This window comes from Jatropha curcas, chromosome 3 (assembly GCF_041381405.1).
Source record: "Jatropha curcas cultivar XTBG-Jc1 chromosome 3, XTBG_Jcur_1.0, whole genome shotgun sequence".
Classification (NCBI taxonomy): domain Eukaryota; kingdom Viridiplantae; phylum Streptophyta; class Magnoliopsida; order Malpighiales; family Euphorbiaceae; genus Jatropha; species Jatropha curcas.
In genome coordinates, this window is record NC_143153.1 from 6,327,127 (window position 1) to 6,333,352 (window position 6,226).

Below are 6,226 nucleotides of genomic sequence, written 5' to 3' on the forward strand. Positions count from 1 at the left end.
CCTGTGAGCCTTCATGCCTTTTACAACCACCTCAAATATCTTTTCATCTTCTGATCAGCTTGTTGAAGTTTTTTCTAAATTAATTTTAATAGACAACATAAGTTTATACATTTCGTTTCTTATAACCTCATAGATTAAATAACTTGCTAAATGATCATAATATTCTTTATCATATGATGACAAGGAATAAAGATTTTAACATCTCAGACCCACTTAATGATATTGTCCGTCCACGTCAAGCTCCATTTAGGATATCCTCATGGTTTTATTTTTGGACCTTCTAGGCCAAGCCGTTCTTTAGCGTAAGACACATCATAATGTTCTAAGTTCTATTATAAGTTCTATTCTCATTTATATACATCACACATCATAATTTACAATTTACTCCAAAATTAACTTTTTGTGGAATTAACCTTCTAAACTTGCATAAAAGAATAAGAAGCTCATTTTTTTTAAAGGAATAATTATAATTTTGTCCTTATAGTTTATCATAAATTACCACTCTATCCTGCATTATAAAAAATATAATACAATATTATCCCTATAGTTTGGTTCTATTATAAAATTTTGTCCTTCTGTCTATTTTATTTCAATTTTTATTCAAGTCAAACGAAAAACACACAGTCGAAAGAGAGAGAGAAATATTTTTTATTCTCAAAATAACCCTTAAGAACTATAATTTGTTCTCCTCGACACCATCTCCACCGCCATGCAGATGTTTGCATCTCGATAAGTCCTTAATAAGTGAATCACTACTCACTCAACCCAATAATAAAAAGAAAACTCCATAGCAATTTGCTCATCACCTCAAGGTTAGGGCATAAATATATAGCTGTTTGATTTCAAACAACTTTCAACCTTCAACTGCTAAAGGATGCTACTCAATTATCGGAGATGGATCCCAGGATTTGAAGCCGATTCCCATTTAACCGTTTTGATTTTGAGTGATTTACTTTTGTTTCAATAACATTTTGGGTACAAAATCCGTGTTATACTCCAAATATAATTAGTTTCAGCTTAAATTTATGATTTAAAAAATTGGATAATACTTTTTCTTCTTATTAATCAACATGTCAAGGGGATGAAGAAGAAGAAGAAGAAGAAGAAGAAGAAGAAGAAGAAGAAGAGTAATCAATCATTCATTAACTTTTTCTTCCAATAATCCACATGTCAAGATGAAGAGTAATATATATATATATATATATATATATATATAAAGAAGTTATCTAATTTATTAATCACAATTCTTCAAGAACTGATAAAAAGATAGTAAGAATAATAAAAAATAATAGTTCCTGGAAAAAAAATCATGAGCACTCTTTATTCTTCTCTCATTATGACCTGCCAATTTCCATCTACAGCTCCTCCCTCGGTTCGTCGAACTCTGACACTATATCTCATAAAACGAAATATACAGATATCGGCCAGTTTTAACTGTATTCCTTAAAAAAATTGAAAAAATGGTTTACGTACGCAACATGAAATCATATCAAGAAAAAAGACGCAACGCAAGCTTCTCAAATCTCGACCGTGTAAAGTAAAATAACAGTGGATATTGTAGTGATTTTTGGATTAGATCTTTTGAGGTTGAAGAATTGAGGAGAAAGTTTTTTTTTTATCTAACACAGCAAGGTTTTTAGATCTTAAACGTAAAGAGAAGAATAAATGTGAATATTGTGGCTGAGATTAACGCCATGAATAGACTATGGATTGCTAGAATTAGATTTGCTGAGAAAATATATCATGTATAAATTTAGGGATTTTAACGCAAAGGTTAGGAGAGAGAGAGAGAGAGAGAGAGAGAGAGAGAGAGAGGCGGTTAGTCATAGACGCGAAAACCACAGAGAAAGAGTTATTGGGAGACAGAAGAGAAAAAAAAAAAAAATGATGTGAATTTCTTTTTCATTTATTTTGTTAAAAATATATACACAGCGAATAGCCCATTTTTGTTATTTCAAAGTCACCAATCAAAAAAAAAAAAATATATATATATATATAAAATTTTTTTTTCCAAGAAGTTAACATTTGATATTTCTTAAATGAATGCTCTTCATTTGTTCTTGCCATATGAGATTTTGGGTGATACCATATAAGATTCTCGGTGATGACATATATGATTATAATGTCACATAAAGTCTTAAATTTTGATAGTACCACAAATAATTTAATTATTGTTAGTGTTTGTAATACCCCGAATTTTTATTTTCGAAACTTTTGAATTTAATTTAAATCAAAAATCGAAAATTTTCACATGTGGGCTACAAATAGAAACACAGTCTCAAATCAAGCCCAATTCTGTGATATTGGGCCCAAGCCCAAAATGTATTATCGAAACTTTTGATTTAAGAACATTTTAAAATATTCGAGAAATAATATGGAACTTTGGCTACTAATTTATTATAAGAATATAGATACATATAAATTAATCATCCTAAAAATCAAATATGATTACTATTATTATGGACCTGAACTAAACAATCAAAATAAATCGAACCGGATCCGAAAATTAATTTAATATGTCGAAAACCACACGAATAATCTAAAAACCGAGTGAAAAACTCGAAAACCAAAGAAAATGAGACCAAATTACTAAGTCAGACCAAACCAGTTCGAATCAAACCGGAATGGTCTAGAAGGCACAGATTTTTTTTTTTTTTTTTTTTCTTTTTCTTTTTCTTTCTTTCTTTTTCTTTTCTTTTCTCCTCCTTTTTCTTCTCCAGCGCGCGACAGCTCTCCCCCTCTCCTTCCCGTTAGCACCGACCACAGACTCCCCTCCCCTTTCTGTTCCGTTCACCAGCCAACGCCACTGCCTCCTACCGCCGCCGCTGCACCCCCACGTCCCTGTCTCTCTGTCTCTCTCTCTCTCTCTCTCTCTCTCTCTGACTTCGTCTTCACAGCACAGAAACTATTGGAACGAGTGATAGTCGAATCGCAAAAGGGTGCGATTGCTGTCCTTCCCTCCGAGCAACTCCGGCAACTATTACCGACAAGGTAGGCCGATTATCGCTCTCTAATTCTTCTGTAAATAGTTTCTTTAGTTAATTTGTGTAATAATGGGAGATATCTTAATCATTGCTAAGTTACGTTGAAATAGGATTTTTGTCAATTGGTTTAGAAATAGTTATTGCTTGATGAAATTGATAGCGTGGTTGAACTCCTCTCTGAATTTGGATTAATCCAACTATAATTTTGCATTGTTTAGAGGATGGTATCAATTTCGGCCATCGCTGATGGCGGCTGTACTGCTTGCCGGTGGTGGTTCTGGTGACCGAAATTCCTAGAAGACAGAATGTTTTATTTTTGTGTAGATTTTATGTCTATAATTAGTTTTTTTATTTGATGTCGATTGGTACCAAAGCTGTGAACTGACCCTGACTTGATAAATAGGTTACTAAGTTAAAAATGTAAGTTATAAAGGTGTTGTATAATCTCAGAATTATTTCATTATCTAGAAAAGTTATAACACTACATAAATTGTTGGTTATCTAATAAGGCATCTAGTTAGTCGGCAAATATACTTTACCCTTATAAGTATAGAATTTCAAATAATGTTTAGTTACTTAAATGATGTGCTCTTATATATACGTAGGGTGATATGATTGTGTAATGATTGATGTTAATGAAGTCGACTTGAAGTTTGGTGTAATGGCAGCAGCCATATTGTTCATTTTAATGCGTTTAATGATGATGAGATTAGAAACGGTATATTAAAATGAATTCCTTGTTTATTAATGAATTTGCTAGACTGTGGGCTATGAGTTTGATTAGAAATTCAGTATTGATATTGATATATGAATTGTAACTAATAATTATATATGTTAATTGCCGGAATTTTAAGAAGTATAACTAGAAGAAAATTATAATTTACGGTATAAGTAATTATGATATTATGGAAATTTAAAATGAATTAGAGATAGGATTAACAAGTGCCTATGCATGTATGACGGGTGACTAATAAATGATGGTTATGGTGGACGGGATTGTTTGATGTGAATTGCCCGATGGATGGGCTGTGTGTTGACATGCGGAAAAATATAAAATTTGGGTAGTACTGATTATAGAGGAAATGCTGTCGAATTTTTCAATTGGAAGTACGATTAAAATGATTATTGTTATTAATATTATATTATCAATCGTATTATTATTATTATTAATATTATTCGTATTATTATAAAATATTACTTAACAAATACCTAAACGTTTTATTTAAAAGTGATACATTAGAATAGATAAATAAATAAGGAAACCCAATATATATCTACAAATATATGTATAATTTAATTAATAAGTGAATTAAAGAACTGATAACCAAAACTAATGAACGAATATTTAATATAATCTTTCGAATTAAAATTCTTATTTAGAATTTTATTGTTTATTTTAAAGGTCTATAAAATTCCGAAATGCGAGGAAAAACGGCTGGAAGCATGTTGCTAGAAAACAGTCCCCTTAGAGGACGATAAAGAACTGTGAGTAGTGTTAGATAACTAGTATCATCCGCTTGCATTCATGCATTCACGGCTAAATGTTGGCATGCATTATTTTGTTGAATTGCCATATTATGATGTACTATCTGTTGATATTGAAAGTTGTTTGATTACTTGTGCTATGAATATACTTTGCCTTGTTTGTGTGGAATTGGGATGAAGTGGACCACCATGGGTTTGTGAGGACGGTCTGTTATATGGATCCTGAATATGATATGATATTTGACCGTCGGCCGGGAAAATGGGAGATCGGCGCCCCCGTGTGCACCTGATGATGTGGATTGTATGGAAAACCACAGGATGGCTTCTTGTTGTTGCGCACCTGATAATCTAGATTTGATTGTAGCCCGCAGGGTGGCCTCCTGTTGTGAGCACTTGATGATCTAGATTGGATGGAGACCACCGGGTTGCCTCCTGTTGGTATGGAAAAGAAAAGAGAGAATGGAAAAGCAATGAGAGGACTGGTCAGTGAGGATTAGACCAGTTGGCCGTATGGGGGATCGGCTCCCTGGTGCACATGTATGAGAGGGCGAGCCATGTGTGAGGACGGCTCGTTGGGGTTTTAGGTGGTGCCACTGACTAATTTCCACGTGATGTGATTATATGAATGTGATAATAATTGTGGTTGCTGTTGTATTGCCATTTGTGTGACACTGCATGATCATAAATTTAATCGATGAACAAATAAAAATATTTTAGCATCTGTATGATTGTGTGGGGTGAGAGGGTTATCTAACCCTACTCATTGAGTTTGGCGCTCACCCCTGCCTACCTATTTTTTTTTCCAGGTAATAGAAGAAAGAAAAATCCTATGGAGTTGAGACATAAGTATAGAAGACTGTAAACGAAAAACAAATGATGATATAAATGTACAGGTAGAGTTCCGCAATTGTATTCTAGTGGGTTGTAAATGAACTGTATTAGTGATACATAATTGAAATAAATTATTGGGCCTGTATCCACAGTTATGATTGTGGAAATGAGGGTTGCATAATATAGGCTTACTACGGGCTTTGGGGGCCTTAAGCCCACCCAGGTCCTAGTGCCGGTCCGGTCCATGGAAATGGGTCGTGACAAAGTTGGTATCAGAGCATTAAGTTGGGCCTTAGGAATCAATTGCGGAACATAGGAAATTGAATATAAAACTCCTACGTTGGGATCGGCCGTAACCAACAAAGGAGAGACATTAAATAGAAAACGGTCTTGGTGCAGGTGGACGCACTCTGCACTAAGGCGGTTACAAAATCATAAATAAAATAATTAATAATAATAATAAAATACATAAATAAATGGGGAAAGATAATCATATTAACAGTTAGTCAAAGCTTTGAAACGCAGGAGAAATTAGAAGGAAGTGCAGTGGCCTGATCAACCAGTGTACTCTTTCTAATGGAAACTGTGTCCTTAGCTTAAAAATTTAATTTTTTTCTATGAAATACATAACATTTATATATAATTTAATTATGTAAGAAGATAAGTGATATATGGTTAATAGGTTGAAGCTAAACGATAAAAGTATGTTAGTGTATTTAATGTGTTGGATGTGGACTACATGCATAAAAATACACGAATGTGAGTATATGTATGCCTGCAGAAACTATATGTTGAGAATGCGTTGTTAGTGTTAATTAATAAGAGAACTAGATGATTCGGATTTAAGGACATTAGGATGTAATTAATTAGAGTATTGATTTGATAAAGTTTACGTGATGTTGGTTGGTGCAATTTATTATGACTAT

General features: G+C 33.2%; 1 long non-coding RNA gene across 1 annotated transcript; it reads left to right on the forward strand.

Moving 5' to 3' along the window:
* Positions 1-2,696: 2,696 nt before the first annotated feature.
* Positions 2,697-5,455, forward strand: LOC149497426 (uncharacterized). Its single transcript, XR_016319910.1, has 3 exons — positions 2,697-2,991; positions 3,203-4,469; positions 5,276-5,455. It is a non-coding gene; the product is annotated as an uncharacterized LOC149497426 (long non-coding RNA).
* The last annotated feature ends 771 nt before the right edge of the window (positions 5,456-6,226 follow it).